This window comes from Podarcis vaucheri, assembly GCF_965113315.1.
Source record: "Podarcis vaucheri genome assembly, chromosome: 1".
Taxonomy (NCBI): Eukaryota; Metazoa; Chordata; class Lepidosauria; order Squamata; family Lacertidae; genus Podarcis; species Podarcis vaucheri.
In genome coordinates, this window is record NC_138759.1 from 105,357,731 (window position 1) to 105,380,976 (window position 23,246).

The window sequence follows — 23,246 nt, forward strand, 5'->3', positions numbered from 1 at the left end:
CCATCACAATAACTTCCACATTGGCATGAGTTTGTGTGCACTAGTGTCTTCCCGATTCCTCTGCTTGCTGTTGGTGTTCATCGCCAGATTTTGTCCTTTCAAAAACCATGGATTTACATACACCAACTCCTACTTCACACATTAAACCCTCGCTTCTGTCTGAGACTCAGGAAACATTGTGACAGGAAATGAGGTCGCCATTGGGGGTAGCAATGGAACTGACAATTCACTGTGCTAGAGAAGAAACGAATTTTTTAAAAATCCTCTCCCGTTAGAATCACAAAATGTTTAGGGGTACATGTAGAGCCAGTGTGGTGTAGTGGTTAAGAGTGGTAGTCTCGTAATCTGGGGAACCGGGTTCGCGTCTCCGCTCCTCCACATGCAGCTGCTGAGTGACCTTGGGTCAGTCACACTTGTCTGTAGTCTCTCAGCCCCACTCACCTCACAGAGTGTTTGTTGTGGGGGAGGAAGGGAGAGGAGATTGTTAGCCGCTTTGAGACTCCTGAAGGGGAGTGAAAGGTGGGATATCAAATCCAAACTCTTCTTCTTCTTCTTCTACCCCTGCGTCCCCCCAGAAAAAAAGCACTGGTTTTATTCCTTTTGTCTACTGTCCTGAGAATAGAACTGAACAACTTCGGTGTTTAGACGCAGTTTATGTCATAATTATGCCAGTCTCTTGTTCTGTTTCGACAGGGAAATAACACATGTTTATTAAGTATAAACAAAAGAAAGTACAGAATGAAGATGGGCAAACTGCCACCTAACAAAACATTATCGGCAATATTCGTTCAGTGCATTTGTTAGTCTTTTAAGTGGTACAGGACTTCGTTGTTTTTGCTACAACAGACTTGCGTGACTACTTGTTTGGAAGCTGACTTTTTGTTTGTGAATCTCATTGTTAGTGTGCTTCTCTGTGTGTTTGGGTTCGTATCCTTTGGCTTCGTGCCAACTCAAGTATGCTCCAGGGGGAAAATCATTCATTTTCATACAGGGGAAATTTGGCATGAAACCAGCATTACCATGAATGGGCCTTGTCTGTCCAAATCACAACAGAAGAGATTTTAGTACTCAGCATGATGGTGGGTGTGGCAGAGAGTAACAACAGTAGCAACAAGAGGATGAAAGCAAGGATCGCCTCTCAAAATGGCAGCTAGTCAAAGAGCTAGGATCTGACACACAAAGTGCAGGGAAAACCCCTACCAAACAAGCACAGCAGTGCCTGTAAAACCATAATGTCTACCTGAGTTAATTTATCACTCAAGAAAAAGCCGGGTCATATGTTCTCAGTGTAATATGTATTTATTGGGTGTAGAGACAGCCGCATCTTCAAAGTGGTTTCAAGGAAATCCTTTCAGAAATGTTTGTAATATCTGTAATTTGTGTGAATAGGCCTACAGCAAAAATAGTTCAAAGAACACACAACTAAATTTATGTACCAGGATAAATATTTATATGTAAATCTAAGTGTGACTGTGTAAGATGCAGAAAAAACCTCCAGTAGACAGATATGGAAGTTCTTGTGCAGCTTAATTACATATGGTTTGGATCTGATAGTATTTCTGAAGCCTTTGGCCCATATTGGGGAGCCCTCAGCTCTAAGCTTTGGATTAAGGTGCTTCTTCTTCTTCTTCTTTTTTACATTGAGGGATTCATGTTATAATGGGTGGGGAAGAAAGTGAGAGATGGTGACTGCTGGCCATATATTTTGTAAGTTGACCTGTTTCTTGGGCCAGGACTTTGTGTGGTACCAGTACTCCCCCCTCTTTTTGCTGCCTATTTTGTGCTGGCACCTGTGACACTTCTGTCAATATATGACTAAAAACACCTCATTGTTGTTATTATTTTGATTAAAAATAACAACCCCACACTGGCCCTGGCTTTGTCATCTGCTGACCAAACAATGGTGTCAGATTGAAAGGAAATCAACACAGGTGTTCCTGGGACAATCAGGATTCTCCTTTGCACGGAAGAGCCTTACGCACATACATCTCATTCAGACTGATGCAAAAGCCGCAGCTAACAGACTGGTGGCTATAACTAGAAGGTGCAATCTCATACTCCATTCGCATGTTTCTGAAGATGTGAGATGGGAGTTGTTGGCGTTGTCTGAACCTGAACATTGTGTGTCCCAGCTGGTGAACCTGCTTGATTATTTTGACTGAGATAAATGTCAAGTTTCCTGTTCCAGTAGCCAATGATTCCTTAATCTCAAATGTGGAAATCATCATCTGCAATAGGTCTTTTTATAAGAGAGTTGTTATGGAAAGGTATGAGGCTCAGGTGGATGCAGCCAATGCTTCGTGGAAGGTGACAGCTTATCCTGCCACAACAAATGTTATGTCGTTCCATCATGATCAACGTTTCGTAACGCAATGAATATTCTGCGATTCTGTCATGATCAATATTTCGTACCTAAGCAAAGGCTTGTATCGGAGTTGTGGGGTTCTGGGAATGACAATAAATTCTGCAAATGCATACATTCGGTGAAGTATTCTAATTTTTATTAAAGCTCTAACACACTTGTTGCACTGTGACTCATCCTGGTTTCTTGTGCTGCACCGGTTAACCTGTCATGGTACTGTGATCAGTGGCTTAGAGAACCTCCTGGATTTCCCAAATAGGTTTTAACTGAAGTGGCTTTGGCAGCGTATTCATTTCCTGCGGGTGTTCATTTCCTGCAGCACAAAGACCAACTATGTATCTGACATGCAAGGGCAGTTCCTTGAGGCCGCAGTTATAATGGCATTCTAAACAGTCTCGCTGAGCAAATAAATCTTTCTCTTTGCCTGAGATGTATGTGACATGCCATCTATTAATGTGGGTTTCCTGCGTTTTGATCTCCTCAGCATGCAACAGCTCAGACAAAAGCAAATCATCTGATCATGTTTCATACTATTTCATGCTTATTTCCCTGGTTTCTGTTTTATTTCTTCCAGTCCAGCCATCCATAGCAACCTAACCTCCATAAACACATCTTTGTGTACCTTGATAAGACAGCAACTTTTTGGCTTACAATCACAGGGCACATTCTACAGTAGGTGCTCCTTCCCCCGCCTCCCAGAATGGCGGCTCTGCAGGGTTCCTGGGAGAATGCCATGACTGACCATTTCAGATTCATAGTGTAGATAGTAAGTCCCTTGAAGGATTATCTAAGGACCGGTGTGCACATGCAGCAGAATAAGGTGGTGCGGCTCAGCTTTCTACTTGCAGAACTTAAAAATAAATAAATCAGGATTAGTCCGTTCCCAAAATATGAGGTCCAAGCTGCCAGCTGAACTGGTACAATGGGAGGGGGGTGTCTACTGCTTTGGGAGGAACTTTGGTTTAGGAAAGTCACAAAAAGCTGCATAAAAAATGAGAAAAACCGCTGAAAAGCCAGGGTAAAGAAGAGCATCAGAGAGAACAAAACCCACCATCCACTAAAAGCCTGAGCCAAGGTGGGGACAGGGAAGGAATATAGAAGGAATATAGCCTGGCTTCTACAAAATAAAGGCGATATATATATATATATATATGCTTTCGTAGATTTTCACGGGTACAGGAATGCAGGTTTTGGTGTCTTCGGGTGTCTTCCCGTGTAAGAGTCGGGGTGTCTGTGCGACGTTTCGACGAGGTCTCACTCGTCATCTTCAGGCTGGTGCTTTCGGCTTCTTGTTACTGGAACAGAGCAGAATCTGGTGTTTGAGTTCCTATAAATACTGTTGAGGGGTGTGGTGTATAGCCTCCAACGTTCTGGGCAGAGAGGAAGTTCCTAGATTAGTGTGCCTCTTCTTCTTTTGTTCCTTAATTACTTGAGGGATATCTTGAGTGATTTCATGAGTGATATTCTGAATACCACTGGGTGGGTCATTAAGTGTAGATTAGTTGCTAAAGCTTTTGTGTCTTGACCTCTTGAGCTTGTGAAGAGTTTTTCTGAGAAGATGGCTGTGCTGCATTTAGTTGTGCTCTGGCTTGGCTTCGTGTATAGGGGCGAGCTGTGGTTTTGTGCCTTGTGCCAGCCAGATCTGTGTAGGGATTGCAGGGGGGTGCAGCATCCGGAGGTGCCACTATAGTTTGGCTACTGGATGGAGTCTGTAATATGTCTGTGGAGAGGGTCTGGGTTTGGGTCTGGTGTGGTTGATTGGTGACGGCGTTCTGTGTGCCTCTGGTTCTGGTGTCGGTTTTTGTGGGGAGGGCTAATTTCCAGATGTCTGGCAGGCGGGACGTGTCGTCACGCTTGTTCATGTTGTGAGGGTGTTTCTCTATCTCGATGGCTTCCATGATTATTCTCTTGTGGTGATGTTCCATGTTAAAGAGCAATTTGGAATCTGCAAAATTAATTTCGTGTCCTGTTTCTTTCATGTGTTGGAAAAGAGAGGAAGTTTTTTCTTCTTTTTTGACGGCATTCTTGTGTTCTGCGATACGTGCATTTATTCGTCTGTTTGTTTGTCCAATGTACGTGGCTGGGCAGACTTTGCAGGGTATTTCATAGACCCCTTGGTTTTCCAGCTGGATTTTGTCTTTTGGGTTTCTGAGGATATTGGCTATTTTTTGGTTGGTGCAGAAGGCTGTTTTGATATTGTGTTTATGGAGGATTTTGCTGATTTTGTCTGTAGTGCCCTTGATATAAGGAAGGAGGGCCATGCCATTGTTTTCTTCTGTGTCTTGGTTTTTGGGGGGTGTTTCTTTTTGGATTAGCTTCGTAACCCTGTTTTTCTGGTATCCATTGGCGATTAACACATTTGAGAGATTCTGTAACTCAGTTGTCAAGTGGTCTTTGTCAGCCAGGCGTTTGGTTCTGGAGATGAGAGTCTTGGCTACGGAGTTTATTTGTGCAGGGTGGTGGTGTGATTGTGCATGTAAGTAGCGGTTGGTGTGTGTTTTTTTCTGGTAGATAGTGTGTCCTAGGGAGCCATCAGGTTTTTTGTAGATTAGGACGTCAAGAAAGGGGAGTTGGTTGTTGTCTTCTATTTCCATAGTGAATTGTATTTTGGGGTGTAGGCTGTTGAGATGTGTGAGGAAGCTATCTAGTTTTTCTTTCCCGTGTGGCCAAATTACAAAGGTGTCGTCAACATATCTGAGCCAAAGTTTGGGTTTGTGTTCTGACTTGTCTAAAGCATTGGTTTCAAAGTGTTCCATGTACAAATTTGCGATGACCGGTGAGAGGGGTGATCCCATAGGTGCTCCTTCTATCTGTTTGTATCTTTGTCCATTGTGGATGAAGTACGTGTTGGTTAGGCAGTGGTTGGTCAGGTCCAGGATGTATTTGGGGGGGTTGTATTTGTTTTGAATGGCTGTCAAGGCTTCATTAATGGGCACTTGAGTGAAGAGAGATACAACATCAATCAACCACACCAGACCCAAACCCAGACCCTCTCCACAGACATATTACAGACTCCATCCAGTAGCCAAACTATAGTGGCACCTCCGGATGCTGCACCCCCCTGCAATCCCTACACAGATCTGGCTGGCACAAGGCACAAAACCACAGCTCGCCCCTATACACGAAGCCAAGCCAGAGCACAACTAAATGCAGCACAGCCATCTTCTCAGAAAAACTCTTCACAAGCTCAAGAGGTCAAGACACAAAAGCTTTAGCAACTAATCTACACTTAATGACCCACCCAGTGGTATTCAGAATATCACTCATGAAATCACTCAAGATATCCCTCAAGTAATTAAGGAACAAAAGAAGAAGAGGCACACTAATCTAGGAACTTCCTCTCTGCCCAGAACGTTGGAGGCTATACACCACACCCCTCAACAGTATTTATAGGAACTCAAACACCAGATTCTGCTCTGTTCCAGTAACAAGAAGCCGAAAGCACCAGCCTGAAGATGACGAGTGAGACCTCGTCGAAACGTCGCACAGACACCCCGACTCTTACACGGGAAGACACCCGAAGACACCAAAACCTGCATTCCTGTACCCGTGAAAATCTACGAAAGCATATATATATATATATATATATATATATATATATATATATATATATATAAAAAAAATCTGGAAAGGAATGTCCTAATCAAGGCATCACTATGGTTGTTTGAGTAATTTGATCTTGGTGGTTTCTGATTTGAACTTACCTGATTTGCAGTTCCCACAGTAATGTGCAGTGCATTATCCTTATCAGATTTTGCTCTTCTCCAGATTTTGGTATGCTGTTCTCAGCTTGTAAAAGTGCCAAAATGCATTTAGAAATGCATATTTAGGGATAAAATACAGTAAAGCAAATATTATTTAAATGCAATTTGGGGGGATTTGTTTTTTTTAAATTTGTAATTTTAATGTGGAATTGAGATTGAATAGACTTATGAATGAACACATGTGAAAGTAACATGGACTAGTCTGTCCATCCCTTGGCACTGCTATAGGGAAGGTCCCTATTCCTCAGCACATTACCTACCAGTGAAGGCAGGTTCAAAAAGGTGATATTAAATAATGGACATATTTACAATATTAATCCAATATTAGCAGAAGACACACAGCAAGAGACAAAGTCAAGAACCTGCAAGGCAGAAACTCCAGGACATTTTGAGAGTCCATCACAGCTATCTTTTTTGGCATGAATGTGTACAAACCTTGAAGCACTATCTTGAGCTAATCTCCTGTGGTTCCCCACCCCTGTACCCCTTTGTGTGTGGTTAACACATTGACTAAGCTTCAGAATGAAAGATGAACCACTAGCTTTGTTACCAAGGTTTTGGCTCTCTGCCACCAGTCAAGGCTAGGCACAATAACCTTCACTTCAATTAAATAAAAGTTAGATGGATAGTCATTACCTTCTCATTCTTCTCTCATCACTGCCACCCTAATCACAGAAGCTCAAAAACTGGAATTATAAAATTGCAGGGCTCATGGTGATTTGAAGGTCATCCAAGTTAAGTGGTGTTGGGTGTGTGCTTTACCCTGGTATGACTCAAACATGCATGACATCCTGTAGGCCCGTGTTCCTCAGACTGGCCACCTCCAGATCACAATTCTAATTACTCCTGACCATGGGAATTGCAGTCTGGTAGCATCTGGAAGGCACCAGGCCAGGGAGGGTAGTTGCTGGCGAAGATGAAAAATCTCAAGGCCACCAGGTTCTTACTTATGGTACTCAAGCAATTGGGTAGATGAGCAAGGTCAAACTGTGGCCCATGATAGAACTTGGATGTTTAAGAAAAGTGAAGGGACCTAGAACTGAATGAGAGATGTTTCTCGTGAATTTGTGTTCTGCTGCATTAGAGGTCATAACTGAAGGGGAAAATAGCAAGGATCTGACTGGAGGAGGAAGGCAAATAGGAGCTCCCACTTGAGGTGGGCAACATGGTGAAGAAGGCAATGGTAGGTCTATGGAGGGAGAACTAGTGAGGAAACAGTCATGTTGAGTATTATTAGAGAGGCATGCCCCCAAAATGGCCCTATGGAGGTTGGGAGGGCTCCCAGAACAGTGTGCAGTAGGTAGAGTGGTGGGGAGTCATTCCACCTGGCAACCTGAAACGTTTGCACAGATGGAACAACTGGAAGAGCACAGTGTTGAATTCAACCTGGTGTTATTCCTACAATCAAGTCAAATTAGCTTCCAAAAAAAGTTCACAAAATACAGAAAACACGTTAGGAGTTAAAATTACAGTAAAAAAAGTTGAAAGTATAAAAATGTTTCAACTGTTAAAAAATACCCTAGTTAGCTAAAACGAGTCATTGTATCTCTGTAAGGATTTTTAGCAATCTCTTGTCAATAGTAACAATTGATTATCGGATTGCAGCAAACACATCCCTTGCTGTGTGCACACAGCAGGATATCTTCATAAAAGATCATTGCACACCGGCCCACCCATGAGGCAAGTTGAGGCAGCGGGATCCACAGGGGCAGCAGACCCCGATGTACATCTTTATTCACCTGATGACTATCTTCCCTCACCCGTTTCCCCTGGTGGAGAGTGGGGTGCCATTTTGTGGTTTGCCTCAGGTGCCTAAATGTATTGGACCGGCCCTGCTCTTTCATATGAGTTGATTTTCACATTCATTCCTGTATGGAAAGCTATGAATCACATCATTGCATTTTTTAAATATATTGAATAGTAAGTTGTGTGTGCTGTCAGGGCAATGCCCTTGGTGTTCCAGAGTTTTTACCATGGCTCTGGACCCTACAGTTCTTTTAGCATGCTACTTCCACCCTTAACAAACAAGCAGAAGCCATGCCTTGCACGTCTTTGTGTTGATTTTCTCCTGCCTGTAAATACCAATCCTCTGTGCTTCTCCCTCCCCCCACAAAGAAACATGAATACTGTTTTTGTTGCCTTTTGTAGCTTGATTTCTGTAACTGGATCTTGCTCTCTGGAGTCTCTATTATGCCTGCTGCTAAACTGCTCCTTTGATGGGAGAGGCTTCTAGTTACCAAATTCCCCAAAACCTTCACTGAGATGTGAACATCTATATATATAGGCCTCCCAACTTTATTTTGGAAGGCAGGCTGTTAAAGATGTTACACTGGCTCTGCCTTCTGCCGCTGCAACATTTCTCTACATCCATGGAAAGTTACCAAATACTCTCGTGCTAACAGACAACAGAGAGATGCAGGCAGTTGAGCAAAAGAGGGAGCAGGTATAGAGTCCAGCAACAGCAGGCAACAGAAACCTATTGGATTTGAGATGAAAACCATATATGTAAGTAGCAGTAATGTTGAGAACGTATTTTTTAAAAAATGCTTTGTGGCAGCAAAGGTTGGCACTGCTGTCGAAAGAAGATACAGGGGGAAAGAAGCTTCTCAGTCCAGTAAGTTTGGATAGATGATTATAAGCCACCAAGTTAGACTGGGGTGCACGGAGGAGGAATGTTTTCATATTTCCAAAGCCGACTCTGAGAATTCATGTCAGAGGCAGTATAATGAAATCAGATTAGCCTACTCTCTTGTCTTGCCTTTTTAATGCGATGAGGAGATAAACAAGCATGGAGTACTCATCCTGAGTGAATCAGAGAGGGTCCTCTACTACCTCTTGATTGTTAAGAGGTGGCATTGGACAGGTAAGATCCTTGGAGGGAATTGCTTTCAGTTTAAGTGCTTCTAACACGAACCTCTCAGCACAAGCTTTCCATTTCTAAAATTCCATCGCCCTCCTTAACTCAGTTTCTTCATGCTCCGCTCCATCACTAGGTCATGCATCAGTGTGCTCTGTGTGAAAATGACTTCAGTGCCAGCCACCTGCCATATAAACCTGTGCCTATGTTTGCAAATGATCTCTCTCACCTTTTGAAAGTGCATCTTTTACTTGATGAATAATTCATACATATTTGAAATGCAACATTCAGCTCCTTTGCAGATGTTCTGAGCCTGAATTGTAGAACTGTTTTGAGTTTCAAAGGCAGGTTTGTCTCAAAACTAGCTACACGATTTACTCAAAATGTTAACATTCTTTACATCTCTCTGTCTACCAGCTCTTCATATATGCTTTGCAGAATTTTGAGCTGCATGACAACCCCGGATATAGGCTGCTGAGCCTGGCTTGATGACCTGTCCTCTTTTATTATAAATCCATTTAGTAACTGCCTTTTCATTTTGACGACTTTTAGCATTTGCTGAAAACAACTGTTTTAATACCATATACTTTTTGCATGCATTGGTTAACTATTTGGTAGAACTGAAAGCATTTAGGAATTGATAAATACTGTATGTATCAGCCAGACAATAAAAGGGCTCATTTGAAGAAGAAACTAATGTCAATTATAATATAATTTCACTCCATTCCATTTATAGTTTTCTACCCCCCACCTTCACCACTACATTGTCAATGAGAAATTTTTTAGGGGATTGCTGCATAGGATTTTGTTCCTAAAGTTTTAATGTGAGATTCTGCAAACCCTTGGGTTACCCTAAGTGTGCTGACACCCTGGTTTTCTTTCTCAGTGGTCTCATTTTGACTGCAATCCTGTTTGGCACCTCTCAGGTGTGCACCATTGCCATTATAAGAGAACAAAGGAGGCGTTCATGGTGAGTTACGGCACCTCTTTTTCTAGAAAAATAGAGCTGGGTGTGGGTATTAAGTGGCACCTGTAAAAGTTCCAATTCTTCCTATCAAAGTGGTCAAGTGGACACATCTAATGGGGTAAGGCGATCTCATAGGCATATTGGCCCCAACTTGTTAATGGCTTTATCTACTAATAGCAACACCTTGAACTCAGCCCAGTTGCAAATCGACAGCCAGTTCAGACCTCTGAGCGCACTGCATGGGGTTGCAGTGTGAGTTTGCTGTTTGGAATGCATGGTTTTCTTAGGCTAGGTGGCACTGGTAGCATTCAACAGGCACCACTAGACAAATACGGTTTAGAGTTCTTGGAATTTTCATAAACTTGCAGCAGATTCACAGTTCTCTCTGCTTCTGCTGCTTGCTGTTGTTGTTTCTGGGGGAATTGTAGAAGAATGGGGTTAAGCACTGTGTGCGTGGCAAGTTTGTGCCACATTTGAGATGAAAGAGGGAAGACAGAAAGCAGCAAACCTGGATATAATTTGAATATAAATGAGTGTTTATCCTGCCTTAAGGGACGCGGGTGGCGCTGTGGGTTAAAGCCTCAGCGCCTAGGGCTTGCCGATCGAAAGGTCGGCGGTTCGAATCCCCGTGGCGGGGTGCGCTCCCGCTGCTCGGTCCCAGCGCCTGCCAACCTAGCAGTTCGAAAGCACCCCCGGGTGCAAGTAGATAAATAGGTACCGCTTACCAGCGGGAAGGTAAACGGCGTTCGGTGTGCTGCGCTGGCTCGCCAGATGCAGCTTGTCACGCTGGCCACGTGACCCGGAAGTGTCTCCGGACAGCGCTGGCCCCCGGCCTATAGATGTGAGATGGGCGCACAAACCCCAGAGTCTGTCAAGACTGGCCCGTTCGGGCAGGGGTACCTTTACCTTTACCTTTATCCTGCCTTAGTGTTTAGAGGCACAATTATGTCAACAAATAGTGCTGGGTGGTGTGTCATTTTGGGAAACCAGCACAGCTGCAAACCCTCTGCAATGTCTATAATTTGACATAATTAAGCCAGCCTCAGCTTAATTAGTTCAGTGTCCCCGGTATTCTAAATATTGCATTATTATTATTATTATCCCACCCCCACCCCCAGGCAATTTCTTTTCTAACTTCAAAACTTTCTCTCTCTCTGCTCCTGCCCTCAAAAGTTTCCCTAATGCTAGCAGAGAGACTTAGAAATGACTGGAGAACAGTGCTGCAGTCACTGTGCCTCTGGATGGCTGCCACCGCGAGTGAACAAAGCCCAGGATTTCTCAGGGAATGCAGGCACTGATACCTTTATCATTTCTGTTGGACCTATTAACACTAGAATGCAGGCGTCTCGTTTTCTGTCAGGTGTGCACAAAGACCGTTTGTTGTTGGAGGGGCTGAGCTAGAAACTTGGCCCGGCTTTGCTAACTTCCAGGGCCCAGAAGAAGAAATCTGCCATCTCATTATGGTTGACCCAGTTCCTACCTTTCCTTGTAATAATGTTACAGTAGTGTTTAGAGATTTTATGCAAACATACTCTTAAAGCGCTGTCAAGAGAACTCTGGGTTAAGTGGTGACAGGTGCTATTGCATGTATGGGTTGCTAGCATGTCCCCTTCCCCCTTCCACCCTTCCATTCCCTTATTCAGCATGAGCCCATTAATGCAGCATTTTCAAATAAACTGTTTATATATATGAGAGAGAGGGAGAGAGGAGAGATTCTATTGACTTCTCAGGCTTCTATCCTGCTCCAGGGAACCAAATGAACGTGACATGTGCTGCCAGAGACATGTAGAACAGGTGATCTGGGTGAACCTTAATGTTGGTGACCAGATCTCATAGCCTCCAACATTTCTCCAGTGAAAATAGAGACATCCTCTTCAACAACAACAACAACAACAACAAATTTTATTATTTATACCCCACCCATCAGACTGGATGTCCCAGCTACTCTGGGCAGCTTCCAACATATATAGAAACATAATAAAACATTAACTGTTAAACAGCTCACATAACGCCAACATCTCCGTTGAAAATAGGAACATCCCACCATACCCTCCAACATTTCCCCAGTGAAATAGGGACCTCCTAAGGAAAAGCGGGGCATTCTGGGATCAAATCAGAAACCAGGACAGCTTCTGTAAATCTGAGACTGTCCCTGGAAAATAGGGACCCTTGGAGGGTCTGAGATGCTCAGTCCCAGAATGCATTCCTCTCTTTGCCGAACATCAGCCATGACAGAGATAGAAATGCTGCAGGTAATTACCCAATACTGAATTCACCTCTAATACTGCAAGGCAACTGGCTGATTGCTGAACATTTGACCGAGAGTCTGCTGTGTGGAACACAGACCCAAGGAAAGCAGCTATTAAGGTGTTCTGGAAGTCTGGAAATACAACATAAGAAACCTGGAAATTAAGAGGAAATCGAAGATTAATGGAACTTAAGCAGCCATTAGTCCCCAGTTGAAAATAAAGCAGTGGCCAGTGTGTGAGAGTGGCAGGGTATATACCGTATTTTTCGCTCTATAAGACGCACCAGACCACAAGACACACCTAGTTTTTGGAGGAGGAAAACAAGAAAAAATATATTCTGAATCTCAGAAGCCAGAACAACAAGAGGGATCGCTGTGCAGTGAAAGCAGTAATCCCTCTTGCTGTTCTGGCTTCTGGTATAGCTGCGCAGCCTGCATTTGCTCCATAAGATGCACACACATTCCCCCTTACTTTTTAGGAGGGAAAAAGTGAGTCTTATAGAGCAAAAAATACGGTACTTTATTCACCCTGGGATTCTTTAAAGGCTGTATTAAAGTGTATCACTGGTCTGGCACATAGCAAGTTCACTTTATGATGAATTGGGAAAGGTACAAGAAAGGATAATTGTGCCGGAGTGCTGTCATGTGGAGAAAGAAAGAGTTGGGCCTCTTGGGGAATTGTAGAATAATGAGGAATTGTGCCCCAGTCATACAACATGGCCATTGCTGCTTGGCTGTTTCCTAGCAGGGGTGGAATTTGTCAAGATAGCAAAGCCCTCGAAACTTGTGTTCAGCATTTTTCAGAGCAAAGTACTACCCTCTTAAGTGGACCATCCTGCCAGCAGGCATGCCTTTGTCAATAAAGATAGGACTAAAAACACACACTGTTGAGTTTTCTATTATCTAGCAAACCCTGAAACACCATGTGGACCTTTTTTTTTTAATGCTCCCTGTTAGGCAAACCTTTCAGAACAGTGTTTCAAGAGGAGGTTTCAGAAGGAGCACATGGCAATATGAGGCAGTTGATTAAAATAAAAAGGATCACTCTTGCATATAACATTAAAAAAATTAAGGCATTGGGCAAACTTCCAACTAATTATTTATTACTAGAGATTATCTTTTTTGGGGGGCACAGGAGGAGTATAGCTATTATGTTCATGTTCTGATTCAGTGGACATCATCACCATCTGTGTTCAGGAAACTAAAGACAAGGGTAAGCTAGAAACTGGGCTATAGCAGAGGTCCCTCAAATTAAACCAATAACAAGGCTATGGTACCTGTTTCGTCACTCCCAATGATCATTTACTCAAAGGTCTACAAGACTTTTCTTAAAAGCCTGATATATATTCAATGCATCCTTTCACTTCCCAATCCCTATATATGGGGCTGGTTTGCACATCATGGTGTACCATGATTTATAGCTTCCTGTAAAAACAACAACAGTGTGCTAGTGCTGTTCTGCTCTGCTAGGAGCAATAAGCCTTGGCTTAGCATTGAGTGTGAGAACCAGGGCTCAGTATATGTTTCTCTCCAATATTCCAATAAATGGAAGCCAAGGTTTGTTCTTGGCTTGCCGCTTGTTAGTTTGGGAGAAGCAAACCGTGAGCACTGGTTCACATGTAATGCTAAGCCAGATAAAGACTCATTTTTCATCCTTGGAGATAATTGTGTGTGGAAATGAGCAAAGGGCAACATAATTAATTTTTACTTTGCTTAGGTATATTGATTAGTTTGGTTAGCCAATCTACTGAGCAGTCTCTTGTACATAAATCAGAGTAGCTCCAGGTGATCTAAATTAAGTCATTAACATTTTTTAAAAGGCACCTCTCCCACATACACATCACAGTAGAACCAGATTTTTCCCATATTTTTTTTAATTAAAGCTTTTCTATGATACAAAGTAAAAAAATCTGTCAGTTACATAAAAATAATTATTCAAACATTCGTTCCACGGTAACATCCAACTCTTCCACTTTTCCCAATCTTTAAACCCAAATATTGTGTGTTCATCTTCCTTTTCACAAAGTCCAAAAGGGGCTCCCAATTAATGATATTGATAAATGTCAACAGTAGTTTTCATGATAGAACCAGACTGATGTATGGGTCACAAAAGGCCTTGTTCTGTATACACACAGCAGGCATGGGAGCATTATACACAGTATGCACAGCAACGAAAATCAAACACCCACCCTTGTAATGTGAACCCAGGGACTACACATGTTAAGTGCCTAAGCAAGCAATTTCTGTGTGATCTGCACCCCTTTTCTATAATAGATGGATCACACAAATGGGACCTACTCATCTAGGCATTTAAACACCTCATGTGCCTTAAACTCTTCAAAGAGCAAGGAAGTTTGCAATCCTAAACACACCCAGTGGAACGTCTGAGTAGAAAACACAAAGCCAAAGAGATGCTGCAGTACACATGAGGAGAGGCATAATGTGCACAGGAGCCAAGTATGTATCTGTCTTTATGCCTTGTAATGCTATATGACAGTTGCAGGCATAGGCAAACTCCTGCCCTCCAAATGTTTGGGACTACAATTCCCATCACCCATAGCTAACTGGATCAGTGGTCAGGGATGATGGGAATTGTAGTCCCAAACATCTGGAGGCCTGGAGTTTGCCTATGCCTGGTTTAAGGGGGGGGAGCAGAAGCCCCCCATGTCTCTTCTCTAAGTTTTCTTTGGCATGGTTCTGAAGATAGTTTACAAACTCCTTGTCTCAATGGAATGAATGGCGGTTGTTCAGCAGCAGTCTCTTGTGCAGCAGTGGTTTGCACTTCTGGTTTCTCCTGTGGTGCTTTCTAATAACACCAGGAAAGTTGCTGCTGTAGTATTCTCTTGTCTCTTCCAAGTGGCCCATCACTGGTACAGAAGGAATGCCTCCTAGACATTCTTCTCCCTCTCTTTTATCAAAGGGAGATATGGGATGAAGACTGCAGGGTGATTAAGGTGCCTCGGAGTGTGGGAGGGATAGTGTGGAAGTATAGCAAACAGTTCCCAAAATTCTTGTCCTTATAATTATTTTGGCTATGTGGCTATGTGTCAAAAGTTATCTGTTACTTGACTATCTTAATAAGCTTCTCACTAAACCAAGGCTGTTAATCTACATGGATTACTTTTACCCCTTCCTGTCTTCAGTAAAACTACAGCGAATTCAGTTTTCTACTCTTATAAAACTTTCTTTGACAAGTGGAAGCAATTTCCACTAAGGCAAAGACACTATTAGATGCAGCTCCTAGAGAGAATTTGCACTGAACACAGCAGAGCATTGTGCAAGCCAGGATGGCAGCTTTTCCAGCAGTGAAACCGAAAATCATGTGAAGATGTGCCTTTGTATAGTCAGCTAGTTTCTACATACACTTACATCTGGACAAATAAGAGGCATTATCAGAGTTCAGTGACACATTCCAACCAACCAAAAATACTTGAGGAGTACAAAGCAGGGCTATTGAGGGCTGTAGCCTATGGAGAAGGTGGTGACTTAAGTAGCCTGAGGGCCTGACAGGCGGTGTGCAAATCCACATTTTGCTCTGGAGTGGGCAAGCCATTAGTTTTATTTTGTGACCAACCCATCAGGTATTTTCTACATTATTCTCTGAAGTCTCATGATCAAGTATTTCCATAAAATTCTAAACCTTGAGCTGTGTGCAGCCAATCTAGTGCACACATTGGACTCATGTTAATTCTGTGCTCCCTATGGTACCCACTGTTGCTAATCCAATGAGGGATATTTGAACTAATTTCTACCATGAACTAAGAGGAGTAATAAATGGAAATTCAAACAATGTCTATCTAACTCAGCTTGACAAATTTACCTTTGCTTTGTTTTCAATAGATAGCATTTGGCAGGTGGTAAATCTTCTGTACTATGTGCAAAGTTAAACAAGAAACACTGGTTGAAACTGAAATGGCCAGATTGCAGACCTTTGAGTATTGACAGGGAGGGCTGATGGGGTGAATTAAACATCCAGGAAGCATTGTGATATTAGTTAACCTGAGGCAACAAAGAAAATAAAATATGGATGAATATTCTATGTTGAACTTAATGAACTTAACTTATTATCAAACTAGTTGTTATCTCATTTCCTGGTTTGGAAAATCACCCTTTTGCTCATCGTGATTTAACAACATGATATAAATCTTGCTACTGTGGTCTTCCAGAATGTTCCACTTTTGGCATCTTTGGTGCCCTGGAGCTGTATGTTGCAAGCCAAGCGCTGGAATCTTTGCTTACTAATGGGAGAGCTACTTGTGAATAAGGTGGGAATACATTTTATCACTTTTCTTTCCTGGAAAGGCCTCGTGGGGTCAGTCCCATGGCATGCCTTTCTCAGCTACTTTGCGCTGACATGCTTCCACTGTGGCATGCGGTTGGCTTCCCATGTAGCTTCTCCTTAGCCTTGAATGGTGAAAGAAGGCATTAGAAGGAGTATATGTTGCAAACAGTTTTATGCCTGTCTGTAAAATACATATTGGGCATATTAGGGCTAGAGTTAAAACTCAGTTAAAATCTGTGGAGCTCTGGAGCTGACTGCCTGGCCTGCCGCCATCTTGACGAAGCCACCGGAAGCTAGAACTGATTGCAAAAACTTGGGTCAGTCATGCCAAGAGGAACTATGAAGAGATGCCTTCCTGACCGCAAAGACTATTCCCCTCTCCTCCATTACAAGAAGTGCTTATACATAATACACGAACACATATGGAAGACTCTGGAATCTAAACGTTTGGTAGTAAGAAAAAAGGGGGTCCAGGTGTGGATAAGAGTTTCAACTGAGGTGTGTGGGGGATATCTTAGATTTCTAAACAATTGCCTCTGACAGCAAAGGGGAGGTAGAATGCTGACACACACACACACACACACACACACACACACACACAATTTAATATGCATATTAAAGCTTATTTTTTTCAGTAGAAGACATCTCATGAATTCTGTATGACAGGTATAATGAGGTGAATCTCTGAAACTGTAATTTGTGTTAAACCTTTTAAAACAGTGCACTTTTAAATTTTCTAATCCACTCTTGGACCTTATGGTGAAGGGCAGCTAACTAATTCATTAAACAATAGCAACAAATTTCAATAAAGTTTCCATTTTAGTCAAAGTTTTCCAAGAGGCTACAACTACTCAACAAATGAAATATCTTTCTTTAACAACTTTGGGTAGTTGGTTACATTGAAACCAATGCTTGACACTCTTCAAGTAGTGTTTAATATGTGAACAGTCCTTCCAATCTTCTAAGCTGCTTTTGTTACCAAAAATGTCTTGTAGACCTGCACAGTTTGGGTCATAAAAACTTGCATACCCAGCTACTATCTGACTTCATTGCCTATCAGGTCTCGGTTTTCAAGTACATGTTACAAAAGCAGTAGAACAGCAGAAAAGCAAGCTTAGTATTTCTTTTGCATTTGCAGCATCACCATCACGTTAGTGTTCCTGCCACTGGTTATTAATTGTTGAGTTTGTTTTGAGAGTATGTAATGTTATCTGCATGGCTTTATTATGCTCCTAGCTTTATGCTTATCTCTTGTTATCTTTTGTGCAGTGGCTAAAGCAAGCAAACACCTCTGCTCTTAAGAAGCAAAATTGCAAGCCCTTCTTGCAAAATCATTACAAAGCAGTGCTGTGTTCTTCACCTGAAGTGACATAATTTAGGGCATTTAACCTCTGACCTGATACTGTGATAACCGTACTCTGGGGGAGTGAGCAACCTATCCTTTTATGGTTGCCTGTAGAGAAAAGTGAGTTACGGAACTCACTCGGAATGTGCTTTAGGCATAAATAATACCTGCCTGGGTAACCCTAGATGAACATACAAGATTGGCGCAGATGCAGAATAAGTGTAGCCACTATTGTCTCCATAATATCAGTGTACTGGAAGAAGCAAAGTATTGAAGCAATAATTCTTCAACATCAGCTTCGTTGGACTGGTCATTTTGTGCGGAAGCCTGATGATCGTCTTCCAAAGCAACTACCCTATTCCGAACTTAAAATTGGAAAGCGTAATGCCGGTGGTCAACAAAAGAGGCTTAAAGACTGTCTCAAGGCAAAATGTAGTATAAACACTGACAACTGGGAAACACTGGCCTGCGAGAGCTCCAGTTGGAGAACAGCCTTTACCAAAGGTGTCATGGACTTTGAAGACACTCAAACTCAGGACACAAGGGAGAAATGTGCTAAGAGGAAGGCACGCTTGGGAAATCCACACCATGATCAACTCCTGCCTGGAAAACAATGTCCCCACTGTGGAAGGACATGTGGATCCAGAATTGGCCTCTACAGTCACTTACGGACTCATTGTTAAAACTGTGTTTATGAAAGACAATCTTACTCGGCTACGAGTGATCGCTGAAGAAGAAGAATTGTCTCCATTGACTGGCAGTGGTTCTCCAGGGTTTCAGGCAGGGAGATGACACAGCAAGCATGAGGCCTGAAATGCTTTTGCTTTTGCTTTACATTTACAAGCTAAAACTGGAAATCTCAACTAAGAGTTCATGGGTGCACCTTAAGGATTTAACATATTGAATGTGGCATAGGTTTTCTTTGTTTTGTTTTTCTACATTGGATGAAGTGGAGTATTATAAAAAGATAACATTGTACTGGGTATAAACTTTTGTATATCTTTGAATAAGTAACAATGAAAATAGATACAGTGGTACCTTGGTTCTCAAATGCCTTGGCACTCAAAACAACTTGGAACCCAAACACTGCAAATCCGGAAGTAAGTGTTCCGGTTTGCGAACTTTTTTCGGAAGCTGAACATGCTCCGTTTTGAGTGTTACGCTTCCGTTTTGAGTGCCACACTTCCGTCTTGAGTGTTACACTGAGGTCTGTCTGATTTTGCTATTTATTTTGTGGTTTTGTTTTTGTGGCTCTTTTTGTTTCGCTTTTGTGACTGTGGAATGCAGTTCACCTACTGATTGATTGTGTGACTGCAGTACATTGTTTATTGATTTCATTTCATGGATTAATCGTCTCCTTAGGTAGTAAAATTCATGTTAAATTGCTGTTTTAGACGTTGTTTTTAAAAGTCTTCATTTTGCATTACTTTCTGTTGAAAAGCATGCCTTGGTTTTGGAATGCTTTGGTTTTGGAACGGACTTCCAGAATGAATTAAGTTCGAGAGCCAAGGTACCACTGTACTTTACCAGAGGAAGTCTAGTCCATAAAAGCATATGCCACACTGCATATGCTTGCATATTTAAGGTGGCACCAGACTCTTTGTTGCTTTTGCTGCCAGAGATTAGCATAGCTAACTCTCTGGAAAGCTTCCAGGTTCAATTTCCACCCTGGTTTCTGTTATTCCCAAAATGACATACTCTTGAGTAGGTAAGTGGTTAAACTCAGTGTCCCCATTGTGTCTTGACCAATGATACAAACAGAACATTTCTCCATAATCAGACCTTTGGCTGATTGACATTCTATGGCCTTTAAAATGTTTTTGTGGGAGGGGAGTTATTAGTTTGGTTTTTGTGTTATGTATTTTGTGTTCTCATTTTGTATTTTTGCATGTTGTGAACTGCCTTGTGCTCATTGGATGAAGTGTGGTATGCAAATTAAATAAATAATCTAGTTGCAACTAACTCAAGTCTTGTGGTTCTCAATGGGACTAAACCTTGGCTAGACTGAAGCCAATAGGACTTGTCTGACAGCATCACAGTGTAAATAGACCATAAGGGCACAGTCATTATGCAGAACAACATCAGCTGGATATTCTTCCTTGGCACAACGGAATATATGTTGGTAGCATTAATGCTGCAGAGTGCAGAGTACCTGGGAGCCAGGAGATTGCTTTATGTGTGTGGCCACTGATTTGTTAGGACAAGCTTTGCTAACTGCATACTTGAGAGCAATTTTAATATGTAAAGAAAAGAGATTTCCTCTCCCCCTCCACCCACAGTGCTATGAGCAAACAAGTACAAATGAAAGAACAAGGAGCCACGTTTTCTGAGATGGTACTGCTAGTGGTGGTCTTTCCTCAACCTTAAAACTATGGAACATCAAAGAGGCATCCAGCAGCAGTGTCTAAATTGCAGGAAATTATATGTGCCTAATAACCAAGAATTAAATGCTCAGCCTGCTTTAAGTGCTAGTAATTTTACTCTGCTCTTTTTGTGCAAGCCAGCAGGGGTTTAGTATATGACAGGGGCTTGTACAATCGTTTTAGTCTTCTAACAGTTGCCCATGTTGGGGTGTGTTTGTGTGAAACAATAGGATCACGCCCCTCCCAGAGTCTGGCACTTTCCTGTCTCCTTGATTTTACTGGGAGGGTAAAGCATGCACATAAATATCTCTCACTTCAATAAAAGGGGTGCCAAATTGTGACTGGGGTTTACATGGACATAAAGAACAAACAAAACTTGCTCTATGCCTGTATTCTGTCCTTGACTAACGCTTATGAATCTTGAATTTTCACTCTCGCCACAGTAGTTTCTGTGACACCATATAAGCCCTGAACTAGATTAGAATGTTGCTTTTTATTGGTGGCATTTGAACGCCATGATTCAGTTCATGATCAATATGTGCACATCAAGAAAAGAAGAATGACGTCCTGATTTCCAAAGGCTATTGTGAACATTTTGGTCTGCAATAAACTTGCTGGCTGCTGTTTTCTTTTTCTCTCTTTTTTCCTTTTTGGTTGCCAATTGACAATTGCCTGCCACCACCTGGTGTGTAAATCAGGGGCACAGAATTCATCAGGTTACACAGAGATCAAAAGGATCTATTGATTTATGGGCATAATGTAGATTTCCCTTTGTATACCCATATGGTAGTTTCATAGCAAAGGAATTCTTACTGATTTAATCTCTTTTGGGGGTTTGGATGTGGGGCTTTTATGACTTTCTTTCTAACATATTTTTCAAAGCAGTAGTAATTAAGATGGTTTGTCAGTAGCTCCATTATATACCCCTCCCAGTTTTCAAGAGTGAAAGCTATAACTCACCTGTAAAAATTTGCCTCAGGCTGACAGTTGGCAGAAAAGATTTTAGGAGCACAGGAGAATTTTGTGAATGATTATATACACTCTTTCAACACAGCTGCTGTGCAGCTCTGTTGTGTCATCTTTTGTATAAAGCACACCCCAATTTCACCAGATGTGCAGCTTTGGGAGTCTTTACTCATGGTTGCAGACTGGGGTTTCAATTAGTAAAAGGATAGACCGGGACTAGACCAAGACATTTTGGCACCTTAGGCTAACCACAAAATGGTACCTCTCTTTCCCTCCGGGGAAAAAGGAGTGAGGATCTACATCGGGAACAAGGGGGTGGGAAAATAAAGAGCTGTATTGCTGCTTCCGTAGATCCTGCCACCCGTGGCATTTGCCTGACCTTACCTCATGGGTGGGCCAGCCCTAGCATAGACTTTAGAACAAACTAGCAAAACTAGCCTCATTATCTTAGCACAAATCCATGTATGTTATACTTCTGTCCTGCTGTTCAGTGGGATTAAATGCGCATAAATTTGCAGCCTTAAAAACATGTTAAGCATTCTTAGGTGGTTTTCAGCTAACTTCTCGTGCTAGTGCAAGCCAGTGGCGTAGCGTGGGGGGTGCAGGGGGGGCTGGCCGCACCGGGCGCAACATCTGGGGTTAGGGTTAGGGGGCGCAAATCCATGGGTTAGGGGGCGCAAATCCACGAGTTAGGGGGCACAAATTACTTGCCTTGCCCCGGGTGCTGACAACCCACGCTACGCCACTGGTGCAAGCGCATCCCCCCCTCTCCTCCCCCCCTCTCCTCCCCCTTGTGTGGCTTTGCACCATCCCCACATTGGGAGAGTTGTGGGGGGAACCCAGAATGAATGGGGGGGGGGGAGGGAGAACAGTCTGTTTTGCAAAAGGAAATCTTTGCAATGGTGGAATGCTAACCTTAGCTTCAGTGCCCCTGTTTTTAAAACGTATGCTTTAAAAAGGCCACTTCTCACTTAGCTGAGAGGAGCTGACTCATTTCAATGAGATAATTCTTACTTTACATTTGCGTTCAACACACGAGTGCCATGCCATGTCAGATGTGATGTATAATATATGCAAAAAATAAAACAAACCTGCACAGTCTTCTTATCTGACACAGCACAATTTTGTACTCTGAAGCAAATCTGGATTTGTTGAAGTGTAATATAAACATCTGGGTAATTGGCAGCTAAGGCTATTGAAGCTAAGGCTATTGAAGTATTGTCTCAAATCAACATCATAGTGCTGGAATAGTTTCATGGGATGCCTCAAAGCCCCAAGGAATTTAGTCCATTTTACTGTATAGAACAGGCTTCCTCAACCTCGGCCCTCCAGATGTTTTGAGACTACAATTCCCATCATCCCTGACCACTAGGCCTGCTAGCTAGGGATCATGGGAGTTGTAGGCCAAAAACATCTGGAGGTCCGATGTTGAGGAAGCCTGGTATAGAACACTAAGGAAACCTTTACTCAGCATCTCCTCAAGTTTAAGATTAGCAGGACACCACCATGATATATTGCCTGCCTAGCTTTATTTTCATATTGGCCACAGGACATAACAGAAATACAAAAACCTAAGGATGACTGCAAAACTCATATCTTATATAAAGGGATGGGGTTCCGTTTTAATGCAAATTTGCATGTCCCAAAACAATGTGCAAACATGAAACATAGCTATTCTTCAAAATGTGCACTACTCTGGATTTTGCAGTGTGGATCTCCAACCAAATAACGTGTTCAGTGTGTGTATATTAGGGGAGCATGTGTATAGAAATGCAGTGGGGGGAGGAATGTTTGTTGCTGTTGTTATTTTCTGCTTATAGATGTTAGTTTATCCTTGTTGCGTCATTTACCTCTGTATACTCATTGCATTACTTATCTGCACTGGATATTAGTTACCTATATACAGCATATGAAAGGTAAATAAAAAGGGTTTTATTAAAAGAATAAGAAGAAGAAACCAATGCCCATATTGTTGGAAATAGCATACCAAAACATATATATTACGGGAAAGTGCTTGCAAAAATATGCATATTAGGAGAAATGTGACCTAAAATCCTGATAAATTCTTGTGAGGATTTTCTAAAAATAAAAA

At 42.3% G+C, this 23,246-nt stretch overlaps 1 protein-coding gene across 9 annotated transcripts in view; it reads left to right on the forward strand.

The window, feature by feature from the left end:
• The window catches only part of LYPD6B (LY6/PLAUR domain containing 6B), a 65,469-nt gene that overhangs the window by 26,677 nt on the left and 15,546 nt on the right, over positions 1 to 23,246 (forward strand). For 2 of the 9 annotated variants that reach the window (XM_082199702.1, XM_082199697.1), the window contains exon 2: positions 9,870 to 9,953. The exons of the other annotated variants lie outside the window; for them this stretch is intronic. The gene's annotated coding sequence lies outside the window, so the exon portion shown is untranslated. The remainder of the gene's footprint in view (positions 1 to 9,869; positions 9,954 to 23,246) is intronic. 9 annotated transcript variants of the gene reach the window in all.